General features: G+C 38.9%; 1 long non-coding RNA gene across 3 annotated transcripts; it reads right to left on the bottom strand.

Moving 5' to 3' along the window:
• Positions 1-16,637: 16,637 nt before the first annotated feature.
• Positions 16,638-24,048, bottom strand: LOC117394264 (uncharacterized). Of its 3 annotated transcripts, none has more exons than XR_009320159.1 (3): positions 22,118-24,048; positions 21,476-21,917; positions 16,638-18,145 (listed from the first exon to the last, which is right to left on the bottom strand). It is a non-coding gene; the product is annotated as an uncharacterized LOC117394264 (long non-coding RNA). The 3 variants fall into 3 exon arrangements; XR_009320160.1 differs by having other exon boundaries at positions 16,638-21,609; positions 21,709-21,917; XR_009320158.1 differs by having other exon boundaries at positions 16,638-21,917.
• Positions 24,049-26,874: the final 2,826 nt, after the last annotated feature.

Raw genomic sequence — 26,874 nt, 5'->3', positions numbered from 1 at the left:
TAAAAATGTGCATTATAAATATCATATGGGAGATACTGAAATTGAAGAAGGGAACTATGAAAAAGACCTAGGAGTTTATGTTGACTCAGAAATGTCTTCATATAAACAATGTGGGGAAGGTATAAAAAAGGCCAACAAGATGCTCGGATATATTCTGAGAAGTGTTGAATTTAAATCAAGGGAAGTAATGTTAAAACTCTACAATGCATTAGTAAGACCTCACCTAGAATATTGTGTTCAGTTCTGGTCACTTCGTTACAAAAAGGATATTGCTGCTCTAGAAAGAGTGCAAAGAAGAGCAACCAGAATTATCCTGGGTTTAAAAGGCATGTCGTATGCAGACAGGCTAAAAGAATTGAATCTATTCAGTCTTGAACAAAGAAGACTACGCAGCGATCTGATTCAAACATTCAGAATCCTAAAAGGTATAGACAATGTCAACCCAGGGGACTTCTTTGACCTGAAAAAATAAACAAGGACCAGGGGTCACAAATGGAGATTAGATAAAGGGGCATTCAGAACAGAAAATAGGAGGTACTTTTTTACACAGAGAATTGTGAGGGTCTGGGACCAACTCCCCAGTAATGTTGTTGAAGCTGACACCCTGGGATCCTTCAAGAAGCTGCTTGATGAGATTCTGGGTTCAATAAGCTACTAACAACCAAACGAGCAAGATGGGCTGAATGGCCTCCTCTCGTTTGTAAACTTTCTTATGTTCTTATGTTCTTAAATCAGAATTACAAAGTTTTAATAATAGATTATTTGAATTTGCGTGGTACATATTTTACATGCCATTTTCATTAAACAAATATGCAGAGGATAAAAAAAAATGTAAAATTACTTTTACATGCACTAATTGGCCAAAAATGTAGAATGACCTGCTGCCAATGCCCACAATGCACAGCTCCTTGCACTTTTGTTGAGTTTGTCTGCTCTGATTTTGGTCACAGGAACACATCTGTTGTTTACGACCAGTGGTGGTTTCCAGGATTATGTCTTGATGGAACCACTAAATTGAGTGATCAGGCTGAAGCCCAGGCACCCGTAATCATGGAGAAAATGGCATGTCACTCGAACACATACATTGGCATAGATTGAAGACCTAATTTTTCTAATTTTATTTACATTCTGGCCAATCACATATAGCCATAAAGGGTGATATTTCTTACTCTTGTTTTGATTTATTAAAATATTGGGTGGGACAGATTAATGGAGAAAGCTTAGAGTGTTATCTTTTATGCAGGCCTGACTCTGGGTTCAACAGAAGAACTGAGCTGAAATAACATTCTTCATAACAGCTTGTACAAAGAGTTTGAGGAGCATGAAGTGGTCCTGGGCAATGTTCACTCTAAGATGCGCGCATGTGCGGCCTCGCAGCAATCTGGCGGGTGCCGCACACCAAAAACATCAGGTCGCGCAGCACCGCACACGTTCACTTGATAAAATCTCATGCACAGCACTCCTCTAGCTTTAGGACCCTATATATATATATATATATATATATATATATATATATATATATATATATATATATATATATATATATATTTCTTTTTTTTATTTTATTTATTTATTTATTTATTATTTTTTTTCTGGATATAAATGCTGTACCGCTGCGGAGGTATCAATCACCTGCTTTGAGTATATCAGTTTGGACATTGAGGAAATCCTATTGGTTAAGAGAAACAAAGAGCTACCTAGCAATAGCCAATTGAATGTGTTTTAAGACATGCAGTGCCCACCCACTGATCTTTCGACATAGTGAAGACAGAGCTTGCAAATCATTATTATTATTATTATTATTATTATTATTATTATTATTATTATTATTATTATTCATTTGGACTGCACGTTAAGTTACAGCAACGAACACAAAGGAAAGAAGAAAATGTAGGCTGGTATGACACCATTGCAAAGTTAAGCGGTATTTTTATAATAATAAACTAAAAAAAAAAAAAAAAAAAAGCATAATACATTAAATACAGTGGAAAGTGTATAATACATGATAGTAGCATACAACATGAAATAGTAGCAGCAACATAGCAGCTAATAGCAGATATCAGGCTTAAAGAACATGGAAAGCAAGAGAGAACAGGTGGGTCTTGAGAGTTGATTTAAAGCGAGCGACGGTGGGAGCATCACGCAACAAAGCAGGAAGAGAGAGTTCCAAAGAGTCAGAGGCATGACGCTAAACGAGCGTTCTCCAAGTGTGGTGCACTTTTGCTTGGGGATAACAAGCAGCAGAGTCAGAGGACCTCAGCTTGCAGGCAGGGACATAGTGGGTCAGCAGGTTGCAGGTTGAGGAGGTACTCGGGACCTGTGTGATGTAGGTCATTGTAGGTGAGCAGGAGACTTTTGAAAATAATCCTGAACTTTACAGGTAGCCAGTGCAGCTGGGCAAGACGGGGGGTGATGTGATCACATTTTTAACATCTGGTAAGGATCCTGGCAGCGGCATTCTGAACTAGCTGCAGTCAGTTTATGGTGCGTGCCAGGAGACCACCATATAGAGTTGCAGTAGTCGAGTTGAGAGGAGACAAATGCATGACAAAGTATCTCCGCATCCTGGAGGGAAAGGTAGGGACGGACTTTGGAGATGTTTCGAAGATGGTAGATGTTGTCGATTTTGTTGCGAATCCCGAAGTTACTACTTTTTTTCGGCACTTGCCCACGTCCAATCAGGCGGATCTAGATTGGCCCATAACTTGAAAAAGATGACTGGGCAAAACCCGCTTTTCAACAGTTTTCAGTGAATTTCGGGACTATCCCAGGTGAGTCTTGTTTCGTCCAACGCTTCAAAATTGATGCTGGGCAAATCGGTTCGCCCATGCCATCAATTTGGGCGAGTCTAGTTTCATCCAAAGCTTCAGCATCGATGCTGGGCCAATCTAGTATTGCCTATGCCAATTATTTCGGCGAGTCTAGTTTTGCATGTCGACACTCTCCCCTGCCAGCTTCCAAGTGCGTGCCGGGGTGCCTACCTCGCCTCCACTCCTGACAACAATGTAACGACAGTGTGCTGGGTTTCCAGCGGCGGCGCTGAAAAGGCAGGGCACCAGGTCTGGTTGTTCAAACCGGCATACTGTACGTCAGCCGATTACAGCATCAGGAAAGTCCATACAGGCTTGTTTTACTTCCCCATTACTCTCCGTTCCAAACATTACAATTGTATCCACACTCCTACACAAACAAAGGATAGACAAACAGACACAAACCCCCAGGATGGCCATCCCGTTTACAAGCAATGTGGGCTATTTATATGCAGGTGCGTAAAACTATCAGAAATTCAATTAGTCTGTACCCAATAAAGCATTACAAGGGGGACTGAGTGGAGAAGCTACTAGAAAGTGATAAATCAATTACAAAGTGCTAGTCGATAATATATAAAAAAACGTGCACTAATCAAATCAAATTGTACAATTATAAAACATACAAGTGACAAATAAATATGTGAAATATAACAGGGGCATCATTGACCATGTTACAATCTTAACTACCTTTTAATGAAGACAAAACAAAAGAAGATTTGAACAAGAACAGTTAACATATTATTTCTCTCTCTTTTGTATGTGTGTGTGTGTGGCGAGTTTGCCTGCGCATATGGAGGCGCGAGACTTTTTGACTAAACTTTTTGGAAGAGAGAGTGCTAATAAAGAGTGGTTTTACTGCAATTAAAACCAGCCCTGGTGTCCTGCTTTTTCAGTAAATAGTAGTAAATACAGTGATTAAATATTCATTGTGTTATACATTACATGAACATAGTAAAAGTCAAATCATTTTAAATATATGTTGCTTACCTTTCCAAAAGTGTTTCTTATCCTCTTCATCAACGTCCACTGCAAGCTCTGAAGAAGGTAGGATTTTTAAGTGATGGTGCTTGATGATATCGTCATTACACCACAATGTCAGACGTCTTCACCTTACAAAGTGTGCATGCTCATTCTCTTCTCCTGAGAGAAGTACCCCCTGCTGTTTCATACAAGTGTAAACGCACCATTCTTGAACACAATGTTTCAGAATTCTTTTGAAATATAGGATTTTTTTTTTTTAAATAGTGTTTGGTATACTTTAAACCAGTGTAAACGTGCTTAAAGGCTTTTTCAATGAACCTACTGAAAATAAACCACATTTGCTGTTCCTTGTATTTTCAGGTTAACCAAAAAATCAAGTGTGGAAAGTATTTCAGTGTACCATATTAAAAAAAAAAAAGAAATCTGCTAAAAGCAAAGAAAGTTTGAATTATGATAACAGAAAAGTAGCAGAATGGAAATATACATGCCATAGCAACATTTTAAATAGTATAATATGATCCTCATGTAACCAGAACTGCTTTCCATCTTAGTAATAGGCAGTTTTGGTGGTGGTCTTTTGTGTTTTTGGAGTCAATGAATGAGTCCCATAGAGGTTTGGCATACCTCAACTTACATTTTCTTTAAATTGATACAGTTTATTTGAAGATCATTTACATAACAGTTCAAAGTATAAATACCCCATATTTATTCTAATGTGTTTTCCAATGTGGTTTAAATTGATGTGCACTGATGTGTATCTAAAAACAAGAAAGAAGATGATGTGCCATTATACCACCTCCAAAAATGTAATGATTTCTTTTTTAATGTTCCCATATATCACAAAACGGCATTTGTAAAGAGTTTTCTTTTAGTACTTTAGGTGTGTTGAATGTAGGGTCAAACAAAGATACCAGAAAAATCACTGTGAGATTTGTGTAAATTTGTGTGACTTTATCAATATATCAGGTTTCATTTTCTTTTAGATTTCGTAGTGATTTTAGGGTTCGGTAAAACATAAATGGATAGTTTCACAGACCGGATTACCACTAGTCTTTGATTGCTCAATGCCAATTTTATCGAAAGTAATCTAAGATTCAAGATAATCAGGGTCTGTGAAACCACTAGACAAAAGTTATTAAAATTTATATTTTGTGTTTTGTCTTTATTAGTGTAATTTTATATTGATTTAAAAATTGCTGCACTGATGATTTGGAAATAAGTAGAGTACGCTGTGAAAAAGGCAAGGGCGTCATCATCTCCTGGGCCTAATGGAGTTCTGTACAGAGTGTACAAGACTGCCCCTGGTGTTCCACGAGTCCAGTGAAAATTGATGAAAGTAGCATGGGAAAAACAGGTTGTACCAAAGAGCATGGCGCCAAGCAGGTGGGGTCTTTATACCCAAAGAAAAAGAGTATTGGTCAGTTTCGCGCTGTTTCCCTGTTAAACGTGGAAGGCAAGATTTTCTTCACCATTGTTGCTCAGAGATTGTCAGCTTACCTATTGAAGAACTGTTTTATTGACACTTCAGTACAGAAAGCCGGTATTCCAGGTTTCCCAGGATGCTTAGCCAAAGTTGTAACGAGTCACCAAAATTGGGATTAAAGTCGAGTTGAGTCATTTGGGAGTAAAGTTGAGTCGAGTCAATAAACTGCTTGAGTCGAGTCGAGTCTCTAAACTGCTCGAGTCGAGTCACTAAACTGCTCGAGTCGAGTCACTAAACTGCTCGAGTCACCAATCTGGCTCGAGTCATTTTGAGTCATTAGTTCTGACCAGTGCTTAATTTGTAAAGAAAGAGGTGCCGGGGCGTCAGCAGTGACAATAATACTGTCCTTAAGAACTGCACATTCAAAATCATAAAAAGTATTGTACGTACTAGTGTTAGATGTTTAAATTAACGTATTCTACATCATATACAAAGTAGTAGTACGTGCATAAAAATGTATTAAAGGCAACCGCAGGACAAATGGTAAATACAAAAAAAGCCTGTATACATGTTTTGTTACGGTTTTGCATTTAAATGGTTTAAAAAATAAATAAATAAAAGGCATTCAGAGGACTCCAGAAGGACAACATCGATTAAACAAAAAATACGCAACCCAACACGAACGTTGGTTTGACCCACGGGCTGCACTATTATCAGCAATGTGTATGCAACAGAAGCTGCTGGTAGCTCACAAAAATGATTAATTAAACTTAGGCTAGGTATTGTTGTCTTAGTACAGAGGCAGGGGAACGAATTTCAAAAAAGAGGGGGGCTGGGGATATTTTTTAATGATTTTTAAATGTATAGAAAATAGTCATTTTTGTTGCATTTCATAATCATATGCACAGACCAAACCAAGTGAGTTTTATAAGGAATATCACAGTGTCACGAAAAAAAGAATAAAAATACTTTGTGTGTAGCCTAACATTAAAAACCAACAAGACAACACATTAATAACTACGTTGCAAAACAGATGTTACATAAATAAAATGCAACAACCTCCTTGGATGTCTTATGTGATATACAAATACAATACATTCATCTTTGGCACTATAACACTTTAATTCTGTTCGACACATTGTCAATTCACAACTGAACAATTGTATACCATTGCAGTGTATTGTTTGCAATATGTAGCGGCTACATTGTAGCCTATTCAGAAACGAGAAGCACCTAAATGTTTGCAACAGCTATAGAAACAAAATCCCCAAAGCTTACATTTGATTTCAAACACATTACTTTTAAAAAATGTACCAAGCAGTGCAAATACCTTACTTCTTTCTACCAGTATTACCAATGCATAATAATTGCTAAGGCAAGTCTCACATAAACCGTAGGCCTGCTGTATACAATGGTTCAGAATGAAACAGGCGTCATGTCGGGAATAAAACATCAACCCATCCTTAACTGTACAGAAAATAAAATGGATCTGTTTAGAGTGGGCTACTCCAAAATCTGATTTGCGCTCCGGTGTCATGCTTACAAAATTCCTCATAAGGGATACAACATCCAGACTGTCAAGTATGTCACGGTGGACATGCATAAAAGAGCAAGATGTGTGTCTTTTTTGACTCATTGTGCTGCATCTCAAACACTGGTCTATTAATAACAATTAATAAAGTTTTCATATGTTTTGTTCAAAACAAGTACACCCACCGTTAAAAAAAGGCAACGAATACTGTAGGTTACAATTTTAAAAATAAAATAAACAAAACATTTAAAATGAAAGGGTCTTCCTTAATGACTGAATGTCCCTTATTGAGTTCTTACCGAAAACATAAAATGTCACTTACAGAAAGCCATTAGCTACTAAAAGAAAAAGAAAAAAAACTAACACGAATTCCAAATAGTGCAACTAGAAATTATTGTGCGCTTTTGTATGGCAGAGAGGCACGTTGCCTAAGCTGTAATAGTTACAAAGCCAATAAAAAGTACATAACAGATAAGCACTAAAAATAGAGTTTTTAAAATTTCTTCTTTGGTGTAATTAAATTAAAAGTGGTATACAGAACATTTGGTCTTATAGTAAAAAGAAACGCACAGGTAGTTTTATGGTTTGTTTATTGAGAATATATTGACATAGGTTAAAAGTGAATCTTTTATTCTCTACTATAAAACAATGTTTTATTCAGAATTTGATTTAAAGGGCAATTTAAAAATAGCTACAAAGCACCAGCTCCCTTAAGAGATATGGTGTCCATAAATAAATAGATAAAATACATACAACCATACATACATTAAAGAAAATAGTGAGCACCAAATACTTCTCAAATTACTTACTTTTCAAGCTTTCACTAGGCAACATTTTACCTTTATTTGTGTGCTAATACCTGAAAAATAACTCCTATTCGGTGCTTTTTCTGCTGTGTTGTTGTTGACATAATTTTTTTTAAATATCGAATATCGACTACCTACTCATTTTGGAAAGATACCGCTTGCATTGTGCCTGAGATTTGAATTAATTCAGATTCTCATTTTAGCCGTTGAAAAAAAACCCCAAAACTACAGCTATAAATTAGTGGCAGTTACCGGTGCTATGTTTTGAACGCAGTTTATTCATATTGTCGCTTTACAGTGCCTGGCAGGATGCAGCTTGTTTCTCTGCTGATCGACTGTATAATTATTAAAAGTGAACTCCACCACCGCAGGTACTTTTAGTGTACTCTCCATGTTGTTGTTTTTGTTTCTTTCATGTCTGTAACAAAACTCAAAAATCACTATTTTTCTCAGGATTTTCTGTGATCAGTGATCACAAATCTGTCTTTGCTTCCCACCTACACATTTGATTCTTACGCTCCCTATTGCTTGTGACATTATGATCACAAAACGGCGCTATAGGCTAGAAAGGTGTTTTCTATTTCCTTAGCAACTGTCTTAACAACCAGACAGGAACCTGTATATGAAATGTAAAATGACAAGATGACTGCATGTGTTGGAGAGGGGCTGCATGTATTGAAAATGAAATAAGTTTGTTATTGATTTTATCATAAAGACAATGACTCGAGTCAGACAGAGACTTTTTTGCATGACTCGAGTCGAGTCACGTCTTTTGAGCAAGGAGTCGAGTCGAGTCTTTGCTTGCAGGGACTCGAGTCAAGTCGAGTTATTTGATGGCAATGACTCGAGTCGAGTCGAGTCACGAAAAATTGTGACTTGATTCCGAGTCGAGTCATTACAATCTGTGCTTAGCGCACATCAATTTGATCTGGCAGCAAATTCAAACATTATAAGCATAGGCTTCAGGGAATGGATCATGGAGGCTGGTTTCTCCTATCGCTCCCTCCTACTTATTTAAACTTCAGAGAAACTCACCTACCTGTTGCTGTTGCAATCTGAGTTGCAACTTTATCCTCCACCTTTCCAACATGCACATTATTTTAAGTCAGTTCCCTTGATGGGGCGGGAGCGGACAACTACATGGCTTCATCATGGTCCACCCTACTGACCTGGCCTTGTCATATCAGTCCCTCTTTCAGAGGGCTTTGACTTCCTTCTGCCCTTGAGATGCTGGACTAGTGGACAAAACTAGAAGCACTTAGATCACCCATACCCAAAGAAGCAACCATGATCTAGACACTGTATTGAACTGGGCAGTTTTGAGTATAGTTTTTTTTCCTAATATTTTTCCTAATTTTAATATATTTCTCTGTTCGTTAGTGTCAAATGTGCTTGTTCTCCTAACAGGAAAATGGTGTAACTTCCTTCTAACCTCTTTCTAAACCCTTCAACTTCTTTTTATCTTCCTGAGGCATGATGTTTTCCAGAGTAACTGAGGATGCAACATGCCTCAGAATTAGGTATTGAGTGAAAGTTATAAAGCAGGTGCGACATCACAACACATATGAAACTGAAAGATCAACAAAACTGCACCCAATTACAGACATGACAAAAAAGTAATATATCAGAACATAATTTGTGGCTGTCTTGCTCTTTGGAAAATAACAGCTTTATTCCTGCTACTTCAATTAAACATATAAATGAATTATGCTCATAATTTCCCATTACTTTTAATTTCCTATTAAAAACATGGTATTAAAAAGGCATTTAACATTTAGAATTTCCAACCTAGTAAAGAGTTAAGATTTCAATGAAGTAATTATGGAAAAACTGATGAGCTAGCTTCCCATTCTATTGCAGTTTCCCAGCTGGCACTGCATGGCTTACATTTCAAATCACCCACAACAAGCACTTTAAAAAATAAGGCCAATTTATTAAAATTACCGCTGGCTCCACAGTAGCATCTACCCATGAAGCCAAGCTTATACGCTGGAACATTTAGCTATCAGGGAACAAATCTAACATAATGGTATTCAAAAGACATTTCCCCCATGTTTCTGTGACTTCAGCATGATTTTAATTTATGATTCCGCTAAAAAGTGAAGTTCTAAATTGTCTGCTTAGATTGGGGAGAACTTCATTCTGTATCTTCCCTATAAATTCAGTGGTGAGATGAAGCTTTACATTGATATTTCCAGACTATTAAAAAGACCAATGTTTACCATTTAAACACATGTAGAAAACAAATTAAATTCAAGCCTTAATAAAGTTAATTAAAGAATCTGGTTATAAAACAATCAGAGTTAATCAGTCACGAATGGCTTTTCCTTTGAATTAGTAACACATAGTAGAAAAAAAGTATATAGGATAGACTAAATACAATCTAACTTGGACTCAAAGCAGGTTATAGTAATGCAGTAAATGAACCATTGTATACAGCAGGCCTACGGTTTATGTGAGACTTGCCTTAGCAATTATTATGCATTGGTAATACTGGTAGAAAGAAGTAAGGTATTTGCACTGCTTGGTATCAGGTTGTTAAGATCGTTAGAACACGGTATTCATCAAAAAATGTTAGTTTATGGGTTGTTGTTTTTTTGTTATGCTTATGTGTTTTGTTTTTTCTGTTACAATACAGTGTTTAAATAAAACATTGGTTTAATTTTACTGATATGAGAAGTGTTTTACATATACAGTATCTTTTTGGGAGACCTATGGTGCTACCTGATCATTGTTATCATCAATTCATTGGATTAAATGAGAAGCAAATGTGTATTAAGTAAATTAAAAAAAAGTAAATTCCAACACACCTGGACAGTAAGCATTTTTATTTTGCTGTTTCCCAAATGAGTGTGCTCTACATAATAGCACCACTTTCTGCTCCATTAGATCCATGCTCCATAGATATATACTTTTTTTTTTTTTTTTAAATGATAAAATACCCTTTTAAAACTATAAAACTGTGTTGCACATGGAATAAATTAAATGCAGGTTGCTTTGGGTCCCACTGGGAGGGGAATGGGTGTCACCTACGTAGCATACACCCAGTGAAACCCAGCACACAATACAGCTGTGTGTCTATACAGCACAAAGAGGGGGACAGCCAGTCAAGTGTTCCTAGCAGAATGTGAGTAGGTGTACTAAAAATGTAAGCACAACGGCAAAACATTTGAGAGTAATACAGTTATGCTGTCATAGTAAAATAGTCATGGGGTTGTAAACCTGCAGGGAGAGTAGTGGCTTGTTCCATTCTTTGACATTACAGGATGTTTGTTATAAGGCTGCTAATCATAGCATTAGTAACAGCAGTAGGGGAATGTTGTTTGGCCTAATTGTGAAACAGGTGTATTTCAGAGCTACAGGAAACAAAAAAAGTGATTGGGAAAGCATGCTGCCTGCCTATGATTCACCCTTTCATTAATAATCCACCATTCCCATTTCCCTAGGCAAACTGTGAACTAAAGAGTTAGTCAGAGATCCAGACTGGACTGGGGTGAAGAAAATCCAGATCAAAAGCCAAGCAGACAATGGCGTGGGAGGCAGTGTATGAATTGAAACAAGCGTTTCTGACTAGAACTCCATCAGGGAAGCATTCAGGAAGCTGTGCCGAGCCAGGAAGGACACTGCCCGAACTCTTCCTATGCCACTTTAAAAATATCAGCTCTGTTAACTGAGCTCTTTAAAATTACACTACACAGATCCTGTTTTTTTTTTTTAAACATTCATCTTCAGAATTTACAACATCCAACATGAATTTCTGATTTAGCTCTATCAAGTAACAGATTTCAAATACCTAACTTGCCTAATAAACGTATTTCAACTACAGGTAATCAGTGAGTTCTGTGATTGCTCACTGTGCAAAGATAGTTGGTTATCTCTTTGGTTTACTTAATTAACAATCAAATATCCCACTTCAGTAATAGTAAAATGACTCTTAGAAAGATCCTTGCTAGTATAAATTTATGCACAGCACTTTGAAGACATATTTTCATTGTGGCTGCATTGTAGCCAATACAGGAGAACAGGAGACAGTGGTCTCAGAGAACATTCTTCAATTCCCTTCCTGCTTTGTGGAGGCCAAGGCAGTGTGTTCGGTCCCTTACAGCAGGTGCTGCCCAAACTCAAGAATACCCCTAGTGACACAGATGCTATAGGCTAGTCTTGAGCATGGAGATGATCTGTATTTAATGAGGATGAATGTTGGTTGCCAGGAGGGACAATAGTGTGAACTTATTCATGTACAAACATAGTTGTCTTCCTGTGACCTTATAGGGTTGTGATAGAACACCTCAGAGGAAACAATTCCTGTCCTGCAGCACTTCTCTTCAATCCAGTGAAATGTATTAATAATTTCCTTTCAAATTAATCACCCACTCATCATTAAATCAGAAAGAAATGGTTTTAAAGACCCTGTCCCATGAATCCCAATGTTTAAGGGGTTAGTGGTTGCTTGTACATAAGGAGCTATCATACAGCATACAGCAGTGTCTGTTGCACTGTATGATAAAGTTTTGTGGCACCAAACAACCTGACAGTCATAACTTTAGAGCTTCTACTTCTGTGTAAGCAGTGAAAGCTTAATCATACTGTAAAAATAACCTGCTTTACGCTCCATCATCTAAGATTATCATGGAATACTGCTAATTTTGTAATTAATATCTTGTGGGAAACAGATATTAATGCAAGTGTATCAGCCCACACTACCACAGTGGTCCTCTAAACAGTGGCCAAATTAGAACCTTTCAAATTAATATAGGGGTTAATTGTTTTCTCTGAGTTTAATCAGTTATATTTGTAATTCCTGGCATACATAAACCGACCTGGTATGTTCTATTGTGTAATGTACATGCAAAGTATTGCATTGGTCATGTAAGCACTAACACACTCAAAAGCGGGCGGTTGTTCTGAGTTAAACGCGCACCTCAAACTGTGAGGTTGGACTGACATATTTACATAGTTTGCAATCCTTTTCAGCCAATCAGAGCACTTGCATGAAGTAATTTTATAAGTGTTTGTAATAACAGGGCGAGCAGCCCTGTACATTGTTTTGTTTATTTATTTTTAGAACGGGGTCCTCCTCCGCCCCTGTGTTATTTTGTATTTGTTTATTATAATTTTGTATTGTATTTTATATGACGGTGAGCGCCACAGGATTTATTATTTATGTATTTAGAACGGCGTAGCCGAGTGTTTGTTTATTTTTAAAACATGTTCTGGCAGAGGCGAGATTGGTGCTCGTTCTCTGCCAGGAATAATTAAACTCGTGCAGAAGGTGGCCATCTCCCGAATTAAGTGATTAATTTTGTTGCTAATCGGGAGATGGTCACCTGAATATAAAAAGCCTGCAGCTCTCCAACTCGGTGTGGGAGTTCAGAGGAGGAACGAGAGCGGAGAGAACGTGAGAAAACAATAGCGTAAACATTTAAGTATACTATTACAGGAACAGTGACAGCGACTGCCCAGTCTGACCTGTACAGTTTATTTATATTTTGTATTTACCCTTTTAGTTTGCTCTGTGAGCACGTTTTCTTTTTGTAAAGATATTTTATTTATTTTTGTTATTTAAAAATAAAAACGGCAGCCAGCCGACTCTTTCTTTGAACTGCAGTACTTCCCTGGTGTCAGTTTTTTCCCTTCCTGCTTCTGCCGTGACGTCAGACCACTCGTCTGACTCATTCAAGGTTGTTTTGCTTGTTACTTTTTTTGCAGCCAACACAGACCATTTTAAACATCTTTGTTTGCAGTAGAAGTTTGTTTTTTAAAGATTGTTTTAATAGCAAATCGAGTTACAATGTAACTTCAGGCAAATTACATCAGTAGAATATAATGTAAATAGAAAATGCATGTTTTTTTTTAAATAAAATGTCGGTTTCATGACGCTGTGAAATTTGTTGTTTTTTTATATTGTCATTGGTGAATTTCTTTTAAAAATACCATGCATTTTCTGGGCCCCTACATGACTGCTGCCATGATGCTCTTTCCTATCAGCTGCTTTCTGACTTTTTCTTTGTGCCCAAATAAGACCAGTTTGAACTTGTTCTTGTTTGTGGAACATTATTGGGCCGGCGCAGCTGTGCTGCAGCTTCATAAATCTCATTTTAATATCAAAGACTTAATTTACAAATGAGCCCCACCTACAATGTGTCCATACATATAATTAAGTCTTGACATGCCTTAAAGTGCATGGGTAATGAGTGGCGGAGCGCATTGCACGGCGGGGTGCTTTTTGACGGTGCTAACACGGCCTTAACTTGCCAAAAGTGTCATGATACATACAGGGCAATTTTAAGGCCGGTGTAAACTCGGCACTATGGCTTTAATGCCTACACAAACGTTTGATACATGTCCCCCTAAGACTTTAAACTTATGAACTTGTTAAATGATAGCAATTGAAAGAACAGAAGAACACAACTAGATCCTTTTGATATTAGGTCACCAGTGGGCACCCATTTTGTAGATTTCTAGATTTTCCGTTGGCATATCCATTATGTCTACATTAGCAATGCAATGCCTGTTTAATCTTTAATAATCACAAGAAGACTGGTGCCGGTGCCGACCAGTGTTTTAGTAATATGTAAGACAGGGCATGCTAGGATCTAAAAGGGGTAATGTTCTTCTTCTGGCATGTATTTTGTAATCAGTGCCTCCAGTAAAGATATTGAAAGAGGCTTTCTGCCATGCTAATCTCCAAATATTATGTGCACACTTGGGAAATACTGCGGTACAGTATTTGGCATCACAGCGCAGATCAGATTTCTGATGATTTTGAAACTCTGTACTTCCTGCATACAGCATATGTGGAGCAAAGAGAAAAACCCCAAAAGGAAGAGCAGAGACGGTTAAGAGGTTGACACAAAGTTGACACACTTTGCAAAGGCAAAAGCCAAAAAGCAAAATATAATAGATATAATGGCAGCTGCTTAAAAACAAAATTACAGATAAAGTACACGATTTAGCCAAAGCGCTGCCAGTAATAACGGAAGGAATTGCACTCCTTCATCATCACTCCTTAATTCGAATTGTACTCATTTATCACTCCATAGGAAAATATAATGACACATGCCTAACTTGTGACCAAAAGGGGTATCTGTGAGAACATTTACATTACCCCTCCCCAACAAACTCTCAGGCATATGCTCAGCAGCGATTTCAGGTCAAAATGTTCATTTTAGAACAACATTTAAGTTGTGGAATGTTGTCCCTGATGTCATGATGTCTGTGCCGAGCTCCCAAGAGCTTTGCAGGTCACATCACATCACTGCAAAGCTTGTCAGTATCTCAATGAATCTGAATTTATTGATGCATGAGTGTAAATCTGCATTTCTTTTTTATTAATTTGATGGTACTGAACTTTATTTATTTGACTTGCTTGTATTTTGATATAGCTCCTAATCCCAGGATTTATTGATACTATATAGTACCATTTATATTCCTGAATCCCCTATAATGCAAGGCCTTATTCAGAAAATGGAAATGTGCAAAGTCAGCATCATACATAGGCTCTATAGTCTTGAAGCATAGGAGCTAAACGCAACATGTGTTATGGAGCTGCGCTTCTGTATTATAATTTTTCTTGGCTTGGCATTAAACTATATACTGTATGTGTGCAGGGCTGATTAAATCCAAATGTTGAGCAGCACTCAGAAATCAGCAAGTAGCGTTCTACATATTATTTGCTAGTGCTTATAGATTTTAAATGTTGCGACGTTTCAACAAAATACTATCGGCTATCTTTTGTCCTCAGCCATTGGTGTAATAAAATGCAACAATTTTGTATTTTTGATGCCTTTTTAATGGGGATTGAAAGGGTGCAAAATACATGTGTTTCCCTAAATTAATTTGGAACCTTCACACATTCCAGGTTACAGCAACACAAACATAATGTTCCATATAATTGGGGTAAATAAGTAGAATTTTAAATAAGAGTTTAAATAAAGCAGATTGTAAGGGGTTTTGTTTGAAGGTGAAGCCCTATCTCCAGGATCCTTTGGTCATACATAACTCTAGGTAGGTTAGTTTCAGACATACATACCATTTACACATAGCAAGTAGCCCTTTATTGGTTCCTTTACTGGCTTTCAAATACAGTTACATCTGCCTGTCCCTCACACTTAGCTGCTCCAACTCAACTACTCCTCTGTTCTCAGCGTGCAGCATGGGGGAATAAGAAACGCTCACAGAGGGGAGTGGTTAATTACAAGTTGTATAACATTATAACCTGTAGTAGGCCTGTTCCCTCATTTCCCCTCAACTAGAGGGGGGCCGACACACATACAGAAATAAAATTGCAAATATCAGTAAATGTACAATTTCTGTGCCAGCTATTCTACTCAAGCAGCCTTTAGGGCTAGAAATGTTTAGTTTTCACTAAACTAAACTAAACTGTATACGAGCAGTGCAGTGGAACCTTTCAGATCTCCCCTTTTTTCTTTTCTCTTTTCCTGCTTGAGTCCTGTTCCCTTAGTCCCACCTCTTTTCACTCCCTATTGGCTTCTGTCCTCCCCTGGTCGTTGAAAAGCCGAAAGCTATTGGCTGATCTCGACATACAATTATACAAACGTGCCATAAAGACATTCTATAATTGGCACATTTACTTTCCAACACTCAAGACTTTCATTTGACAAGCGTTTTGTCGAGCCTCATTATCATAACGCCTAAATGCCTATTATAATTATAAGTTTTTAAACCATCAAAAATGAAACCTGCCGAAACCTCGTGAACCTCCAAATAAAATTAAACACAAATCTGGATGTTTAAAATGGAAAGAAAAGAAAAAAAAACTGCAATAAGTACACTGTAAAATGTTCTATGTAAATTTAAAAAAATATTATTTCTGTAAAGTGTGTGTTGTGTTTTTTGTTAATTGTGTACTAGGTAGGCTAGAAGTAAAAAAAAGAAAATGCACTAAAATTATTTTGTTTTAATTAAAAATAATATTTTATTATTTTCTCATTCCACAGTAATTGGTAAAATACAGAAGCATGATTTATTTAGTGTTACCGGCACGCTCAAGTAAAAAGAAGGTGCACTGCAGGTATTCATTTGATTTTAATACTGTATAGGACTTGTACAGATTTATAACAAAATATTTTTTTTTTAAAATTAGACAACTCGCGTCTCCAGACATGTCCAGTTTAGCGAGGAACTACTGGTTATAAAAACCTTGTGATAGAAAAATATTTTTTATTTTGGGGGTGAAGGTGTGGGGACCCACTGGAGGTCCCGGGGCCCACAAAAATCTGGTGCCAGCACTGCTTCAGTGCCCACCCAAAAAGTAAAATATCCTTGCCTTATATATCCCGTCCCATTTTGTGGAGCCCATATTTTCAAGAGTTTTTATAGATTTGGTGCTGCGTCAAACAAATCACTAACTAGAAAGCTGCACAATTCTAAGCGGGATGCAAATGCAGCTTTCAATTTAAATTGAACCTGATCCTGTTCGTGTGTAAATGAATTCATTCTGCATTAACGTTTTGCCTAATACCCTCAATGAAATCCATCTCCTTCACCTTTAGTTTTCTTCAGCTTGTCATGTCGTTTTTAAATCTAGTCTTCTCTAATTCACTCCCCCAGCGTATTCCATCACCGATTATCTCAACTGGCTTACAGGGGGAGTCTTGGGTAACCTTGATTGAAAGTTTAACTGCCTCCCAGTACCCCCAACCACCCTCCCATCTGATTTCTGTTGACTATTCCCCTTTCTTAAATTATAACTTGTTTATACAGGGTGGTATAAATTCCTCTGAGTGAAATATGTGCACAAATTGTCTGATTCCACCTCATTAAAATACCTTTGCATCTATGCATTCATTTAATGTACCTCTTGAAGCCTTTAAGCAGAACACACACTGTATCATCCATAAAACAAATGTGTTAAATATACAGTATATTCTCGGTAAGGAAATAACCAGTAATTGACCTGGGTCCATATGTTCTATGTGAGTAATGATGATAATGCGTGTGTGGCGGGTGCCGTGTAAACAGGCTCTTTTCTTTTATAGTAGCGACTACGCCACTTGGGTATTGCACCCTAAGAAATATTTTTGTTGTTGTTATTATATCGATGTTAATTATAGTGTGGTCAAGAAAACCCTGCGTTGGTTCTTTTTATTTGGGGAAGCAACACACTGGACCTCTGACATGCAACAGGAGGAATCACACAGAAAAACATTTACATATAAAGTACTGAGACCATAACAAGTGCTAACTAGTTCCCCCTACCATCTGGTTTGTTGGTGGTAGTGCTAGTGTCTGTTCCTTGAAAAATCACCTCCAGTTCTGCCTTTTTTTACAAAACAAAAGCCAATAACCCTCCCACTAGAGGTCGCCACGAACATCGCCAAACAACCATCTGGCACTGGGAACACAAACTAACTAAAGCCTCAGCAATCAAACAGATGAATGTAAGTGTATAATACAGATGACAAAATAATACAAGGGGGTTCTGTGCTGAATCATTCCTCCACTCAGCTTCTCCACTCCTTAGAAAGCCGGTCGGTTTTAACTCATCCACATCACAATTCGGAAGCCATCTAATGTCCAAACACTCCTAGAGTTGTGCACTGGACCAATAGGGTTAATTCCTATAAAGAAACTGACAAGAAACAAATCACACAGGGGGTGATGTAAGTATAGGCGCAGTGCAAATAATTGCAGATGCAAAATTCAAATTGCATTGCAGCCAGACAATTATTTTGTACTGAGCCCTATGTAAGCTTAAGAACAATGCAAATTACTCAACACGCACAAGTAATGAGGTGTAATGTTTTTGGAGGGTCAGCAATTGCCTAAGTGCAAGGCAAAATCCTTACATCACATTATAATGTTTGTGCCCGCTTAGTATCCAGATCCCACCCAATGTCATGCTCTTTTCTTCATTTGAATGCATTTCAATATAATTTTAATGGATTAATGATGGCAAAGTGAAAATTTGATAGCGGGTGCAGAACGCCAGGTGAATACGGCTCCTAAACATGATTTATGTCAGCATTATGGGGGTTTTGCACCCGCAAATCACTTTGCGTGTATCCTTACATCACCCCCATAGTGTTTAAATGGTTTTGTTCCAATTAACAATATAGAGCGATCACTGAAATATATGACAGAATTCTGAAACGTGATATTTTTTAATGTTATATGTTGTAACAATTGTAAGTCGCTCTGGATAAGGGCTTCTGCTAATTAATTAATAAATAAATAAAATTAATAAATAAATAAATAAATAATAAACACCCCCTCACCCCCAGTATAACTATACAATGAATAAAAAAGGTTTAAAACTACAGTACAAAGCCCTAAAAACAATTTATAGCCTAGTATGAAAGGCTATAACACAACTAAAATACAAAAACCCTTTATTATGCGCAGCTAGTTGAGATCTGTAATACAGCTGTATAGACCTAAACAGGACTTAAGCAGAGAAAAGTGAATGTAGTGTTCACTTTAAAACAGTAAATCACAATCACAGTTTCCTTCCCAGCAGAGACCCTAAGCACAATTAGAGCTACCTTATACACCAGACAAACAAAGACACTTTTAACTGTCGGCTGAAACCCACGGTCCATTACTCCACTTCCATTTGCCCATCAGTTGTGGTTTTCTCAGCTTGCCTCTGATCCTTTGCAGCGTATCCCGCTGCTGCTGCTGCCACTGTGGTTCCTTCTGCCTCTCACTTCGTTGCTCTCGTCCTGCTATTACTGCTCCCCCTCCTCTCTCCATGCTTTCCTCTCTTTCTCTTCCTCTGCTCTTCTCTTAATCCTGGTCCTTGATTGAAACCCTGCCTGTCGTCCAATTACCAATGGCACCCCAGCTGTCTCACATTATCACTGCTGCTGTTATCAAACTTGGAACTAAACAAGTATTAAGTATAACTCAAAATTGAGGCCTTGAACCGAGTGGAACTGGGCTGGGCACCCAAAAGGCTGAACTACATGATACCACAGAACCTTAGCCGTGGGCAAGGCAGTTTGGTCTTGGGCAGGTACAGCCCAGGCAAACTTAGTAAACGTGTCTGTCATTACTAAAATATTTTAATATGCATTATTTGGGCTGCCCTGCATCAAAAGGTCTATGGCAACTACCTCTAAAGGAGCAGTAACCTGAAAGGGCACCAACAGAGCACCAGGGTCTGCCTTAGCCTTTCATAAATTGCAACGGGTACAAGCTCGATGCCAAGCCTGTTCCTGAGTCTCCATCCAGGACCAATAGAACCGTAATTGAATTGTGGTCAAGTTCTTCTCAACTCCCAGGTGTCCAGCCTCCTGATGATAGCATTCCCAGGCCTGTTTCTGTCAATCTTGCGACACAATGATCTGAAAATAAATCCCACAAGTGCATCCATCCACCATCTTTCTACACAACACACCTCCTTGAAGTTGCAATCGCTTCCATTGCTGCAATATTTGTTATGTCTCGGGCGTCTCTTTCTGACAATCAGCTGCGCTAGGTGCCTTCATCCTCTGTACATACCTCTTTACAGAAGTGAGGGACTCGTTTGTGTCTTGTGTGTTGCCCCATCTGGTCAAATGGATCTTCATCCACTATTCCACCGTCAATGTTTGCCACTTCTATTAAAACTCCTGTGCACGCCAAACAGGGGGTCCCTAAGCCTTCTTCCATACCCTGTTAGAAAACTTGGCTTTCAGGTAACCTTGAGAGAGCATAAGCATTATAATTCTTTCCCAAGGCGATACAGTATTTTAAACTGAAAACTTGTCAACTGTGCTACCCACCATTGCTCTGTGGCTCCAAGTCTTGCTGTTTGTAAGTGGGCCAAAGGATTATTGTCTATAAACACTGTAAATGGGGCACCTATCAGATCATCTTTAAATTCCTCTCTAATGGCACATTTCAAAGCTTACAGTTCCAGTTTAAATTAACTGTAATTAGAATCATTCCTTTCAGTTGGGTGAAGACTCCTACTCGCATATGCAATAACCCACTCCCTGCCGTCTTGTTTCTGTTCTAATACAGCTCCTAATCCCCCATTTACTTGCATCGGTATAAACCACAAAAGGTTGGGTAAAATCAGCAAAAGCCAGGATTGGTGCAGCCAAGAGGGCTTCCTTGCCCCTTATTGGCAGCCTTCCTTGCCCTTCCAATAGCACATGTAAGGGTGCCGTTAACTTCGCAAAGCCCTTGATGAACCTGCGATAATAGCCAGCAAAGACCATACTTGTTTCACGTTCATAAGAACTGGCCAATCATGCACTGCTTCTACTTTCAGGATCCGGGAGAACGCCTTCTTGCTTTAATACATGACCCAGGAATCGTACCTTGTATTGAAGGAGCTTGCATTTAACCACACTCAAACATTGTATCCAGATGTTTCAAATGGGTTTCAAAGTCTGGGGAGTAAACAATAATATCATCCAAATACACCAACAAGGATTTTGTTAGTTGGTTCCCCTGGCAATGCTGCATAAGCCGCTGGAAAATCAATGGGGCCTTTCACAACCCAAATGGCATTCTCTCAAATTCATAAAGGCCAAGTGGGGTGGAAAAAGCAGTCTTTTTTCTATCTCATGGGTCTTTCATCCATGGCAAAGAATATGCATCTTTATGGGTAACGGCGTTAAGCCTCCTATAGTCTACACAAAACCTCCATGCACCATCTTTCTTCTACACTAAGACTATAGGAGCGACCCATGGGCTACAGATTTCCCGAATCACCCTAGACTCCAACATACCTTGTAACAGGGTCTTCAATGCTTTATACATGGTTGGTGGAAAGGAGGCTATAGCTTTCAAATGTGTGGCACATCTCCAGTTGGGATCTGGTGTTGCACAATGTCAGTCCGGCCAAAATCCTCCTCATTGGTAGAAAACACTCCCTGCCACTTAATTAGTAAGGCCTGTAATTGCTCTTGTTGTTGCAAAGACAATTCTTCACCCTGGGGAGGTATAGAGAGAAGTTCCACCTTACCTGCGAATTGTGCCTGCTGAACTTCCTGCACACCAACTTCGACAACTCCAAGGTCCACGTTGATTAGGCTGAGTTGTGTCCCTTCACATCAACTGTGTCCACAGCATACACGGTGGCTATCTTCTGATAACGTTCTAATATTATTGGAAAATAGTTCACATTCTTAGTATGGACAAGTACCCTCCCCTTGTTCACAAATGCCACAGAACGTGCTACAGACACAGCTTCCAGACCTTGTATTGGTTCAACTAACCCACAATAGGGTTGGCCCTTTATCCCAGCCCGGGTTCTCCACCAGATAAGTACTTCGCTGTCTGCAGCAATACGTCCAGTTTGTCTGTTTGCTGGCCTCACAAAACCCACAAACCTATCTTCATTCCCAAACCAGGCTATCCGTTGATACACCAACAATGCTTGTTTCCAGGCTTTACTTGCTGCAGAACTGTGTTAGGTGAAAAAGAAAAATTACTTATGAGCAGACTGGAACATTTCTTGCAAACGGTCCTCTCCCTCCACCAAATGCAGTCCGTATCTCTCACACACATTATGCATGTTATCCTTTAACCTCTTGTAGTAAATCTTTAAAAAAATCTTGTCTCCAATATGTAACATCCTAATCAGGGGTTGCAACATCCAACTCACCAATCACTTTACACACTGTTGGCTTCCAACCTTCTCTCGACTTGTAACCTGCGGAAGATCTCTAGAAGACGCAGAGTGAAGGCTTTTAAACTCTCATTACTCTCCTGCTTACAACTAAAGAAAGAAGAGTGTAACACAGAACTAGACACTTTATCACCAAACAATTAATCTAATAACTTCAATATTTTCTCAGGAGTATTCCTATCCCTGTCATCTGTAACCAAGATTTCCCGTTTGGCCTCCCCTTCCATTTGCACCTAGTACAAAGTCTAAACACTGTTCATCACTCAACCGCTGCATCCGTATCATTGCCTTGATTTGCTCTCTCCACTCTACTATCCTTGTCCCTGCCTCGGTGCCTTTAAATTTCGGGACCCAAGGTGCACCCATAAAAAATGACATTATCATGATTCCTCTCCTGGCATATCAGAAGGTACACTGTGTTGCTCAGAAACCCGAATCCTGCCGACTGTGCCAAGTTCTAGTGTGGCAGGTGCCGAACAAACAGACTATTTTCTTTTATCTTGTAGTGACTACGCCACCTGGGGGATTGCTCCCTAAGAATTAGTTTTTTATTTTTATTATAGTGATTGAAATTGTAGTATGGTCGAGAAAACCCTACATTGGTTCTTTTCATTTGGGGGAGCAACACCTGGCTCTCTGACATGCAACAGGAGGAATCACACAGAACACCAACATTCCAATTAAGAGGGTTTATTAAGTTAAAACTAATTACAAAAATTTAAAACATGTACATATAAAAGTACTGAGACCATAACAAGTGTTAACTAGTTCCTCCTACTATCTGGTTTGTTGGTGGTAGTGCTAGTGTCTGTTCCTTGAAAAATCACCTCCAGTTCTCCTTTTTTTCACAAAAAGAAAGCCAATAACCCTGCCCACTAGAGATCGCCACAAACACCACCAAACAACCACCCGGCACTGGGAACACGAACTTACTAAAGCCTCAGTAATCAAACAGATTAATGTAAGTGTACAATACAGATGACAAAACAATACAAGGGGGTTCTGTGCTGAATCAAGTAGTTCCTCCACTCCGCAATTTGGAAGCCTTCTAATGTCCAAACACTCCTAGAGTCATGCACTGGAACAAAGAGGTTAATTCCTATTTTTAAAAAAAACTGACAAGAAACGATTTAAACGGTTTCTTTCCAATTAACAATATAGAGTGATGACTGAAATATATAGGCCAGCAATAAACACCCGCCACCTCACCCCCAGTAAAACCATACAGTGAATAAAAAGGTTTAAAACTACAGTACAAATACCTAAAAACAATTTATAACCTAGTATGAAAGGCTATAACACTGCTAAAATACAAAAACTCTTTAATATGCTCTAATAGAGCAGGACAAGCAGGCTAATTACTACAGGCAGCTAGTTAAGATCTGGCATGCAGCTGTATAGACCTAAACAGGACTTAAAGCAGAGAAACGTGAATGTAGTGTTCACTTTAAAACAGTAAATCACAATCACAGAGTCTCTTTCCCAGCAGAGACCCTAAGCACAATTAGAGCTACCTTATAGACCAGACAAGCAAAGCCACTTAACTGTCGGCTGAAGTCGGCGGTCCGAGTTACTCCACTTCCTTTTGCCCATCAGCTGTGGTTTTCTCAGATTGCTGCTGTGTTTAGGATTTGCTTAATTTACACCCCGCCTCCTTTGCAGTGTATCCCGTTGCTGCTGCTGCCACTGGTTCCTTTTGCCTCTCGCCTCATTGCTCCCGTCCTGCTATTACTGCTCCTGTAGTTGCTGCTTCCCCTTCCTCTCTTGGTGCTCCTCTCTTTCTTTTCCTCTGCTCTTCTCTTTTTATCCTGGTCCTTCATTGAAAGCCTGCCTGTCATCCAATTACCAATGGCACCCCAGCTGTCTCGCATTATCACTGCTGCTGCTATCAAACTCGGAACTAAACAAAACACCTGTGCGTAAACGAAGAAAAAAAAAAAGATATATATATATATATAAAACAATACTTTTAAAACAAATCATGCAATCATCATCAAGTGTGAAAAAAAATAAAACAAGTGAACAGTCAAACAGAATAAGAGAATAATAATAATAATAATAATAATAATAATAATAATAATAATAATAATAATAATAATAATAATAATAATAAACACAAATCAGACATGTAACCATTAGGCACCGCTATGACACATGGAATTCAGATTGTAGACTTGCTAGAGGCAAATCCACCTCCACTTTAATTTCCTGGTACCTGTCGGCTGTCATGGAAGAAAGGTAACGGATGTTTAAAAAAAAAATAGGCGATAGAAAGTCCTACGTAGTAGAAAGAAAAGTCCTACGTAGGAGATACTTTTCTTTAAATTTAACTGGCACTAGGACGCTTCCGTACATATCCAATCACGTATAACTTTCATCAACAAATGTGATTAGAATTCGATAACATTTAAATGTAATGTATGGTTCATATTAAAACTCTGATAAACAGACGTGGGCCATAGAATGGCTTATATTCATTTAGAGAGATATGACAAGTCTGCAAAAAGCTATGACTCTCTTTTAAATGCAAATGTATACTGCAGATGTAATGGCACTTGTTCATTTTGCACTGAAAGATGTATCTCCTATTGCTCCCATGTCTCTTTCAGTTTCTCAGTGTAATTAATTATGTATTTATCTTTTATATCTTTCTAATCAACTACATACAAAACTATTATGTATTTCCTCTTATGCAATTATATTTGTTAAAAAATATAGTATAGATACACAGACACATACTGTATGTTATGTGTGTGTTTCATTCTTTAATAAAACTTTACCATGTAACCAAACATTTTTTAGAATGAAATGCTGTACCTCAATTTATTTTCCCCATATATTTAAATAAATTAATATACCCTGTACAAACAGTAGCAAAAATACACAAAAATATATCCGGTTACATTTTTATAGCTCAACATGTCTGTTTGAACTCAACACAAAAAATGCATAAATACAGACTCACAGAGCTTTACTTTAGTTCTGGCAACAACAAGGACAAATAAATGTATGCTGCTGAGTGGCCTGTTTTTTCCATCAGAGTATGCAAGTTTAGTTACTGAAAAATTACTTTAAAATAGGGATAACTGCAGCTTTAAGAACGGAGTCATTTATCGAAAAGGGGGGAGGATATAGCAATGTTGGCATTGCTCTAACAAGGCCCTGGCGTCCCCACAGCCGTCAGTGGGATCCACACAGGGCCCTTTTGCAGCAATCAGCCTGCCTGTCTTGCTCTAATTGTTTCCAGATTTGTGTGGGAGGTCAGGGCCCTGGAGTGCTGATCCATGCCAAGTTTATAAACAGAGCAGTGTTTCCAGATGGCCACTGGCTCCAGCCTGGCTAGCAGGTTGATTGGGACCAGAATAACAACAGGTGGAGAACAGACAATGAATTCCTTGACACTTTTTTCCTCCCTCCAGCACCTCCCACCCTCCAACACACACACACTTCTCTTTTAACCACAACCAACACCATTGCTAAAGAACGTTACAGCAAAAGAACCACTGACTCTCCTTAAAGAAAACTTTACATGTAAGTGTAATATTTCACTGGCTGATTCAACAGCCTGCTTCGTTTACAGATTGTGTAAAAATATTAAGAATGCAGGCCTGTGTGTCATACTTTATAACAGAAGCATAGCAAGAAAGTTATTTTCATTTCAATAGTAATAAAAATAATAATGGTATTAATAAAAAAAAAATGTTTTCTTTTGTCAAATAAAGGAAGTGTTTGGTCTCTGTTTTGTTTCATTACAATCCACTGAAAACTATTGTTTCTCATTCTATGATATTCAATCTAGTGTAAGTAGACGTTCCGTGGCCTTGGGATCAGTAATTCAATTCCTTTGTTTTGGTGTTTTTGTATGGCGAATAAAATGTGCATGAGTGCTTAAACTGCAGCATTCTGGTCTCTGAGTCTCATTGCCAACGCTACCCGGTCACATATGGGATAGCGGCCCTGGAGACTCAGAGACAGAAGGGCAGGTTTTTGAAAAAAAAAAGAGAAAGAAAATGGAAAAGGAAGCAGGAAGGAGGCAGTGCTCCCATGGTGCCTCGCCTGTGCAGAGCCTAGGCACTATACCAGGTGCTGCCCATTTTAGGGTGACAAGGAGTTGCCACCTGCCCAAAAGGTAAAAGATGGGGAGGAGCTGTCAGTCCCAGAGGCAAGCAAGGGAGGTGCGGCCTGCAAAAGAGTCAAAAGGGGAGAGTAGCTGGGACACCTACATCAGCGTTCTCAAGGCCTCATGTTTGTGCCTCATCTGCAGGGAGTGGGGACACTTTGTGCTCAACTGCCCCCTCCAAGAAGAGGAGTGCCCAGTCCCGCCGCCCCTGTCGGAGTGCTCCGCACTGCTGTCACCAGCACCACTGTCAGCGTAGTCACTGCTGGAGTGCCACGCACCGCTGTGAGCGTGGCCATGGCTGGAATACCCACCACCGCTGTCAGCATTGTTTCTGCCAGCGTTGTCACTGCTGGAGTGTCCTGTGCCACTGCCACCATTGCTGCTGCCAGTGTTGTCCCTGCCAGCATTTCCGCTGCTGAAGTGCCCCGCGTTGCTGCCAGCTTTTCCACTGCCAGCGTTGCCACTACCAGCATTTCCGCTGCCGGAATGCCCCGTGTCACTGCCAGCATTGTTGGGGCCATCCCAGCAGAAAGAGGAGGAGAGGAGACCACCTCCATCACAGCCCCGATCATCAACACGCCCACAAGAATCCACGTGGGGAAAGATGGACATG

This window comes from Acipenser ruthenus, chromosome 3 (assembly GCF_902713425.1).
Source record: "Acipenser ruthenus chromosome 3, fAciRut3.2 maternal haplotype, whole genome shotgun sequence".
Classification (NCBI taxonomy): domain Eukaryota; kingdom Metazoa; phylum Chordata; class Actinopteri; order Acipenseriformes; family Acipenseridae; genus Acipenser; species Acipenser ruthenus.
The sequence above is the reverse complement of the archived record's forward strand: the minus strand, read 5'-3'. Positions and strand labels throughout refer to the sequence as shown.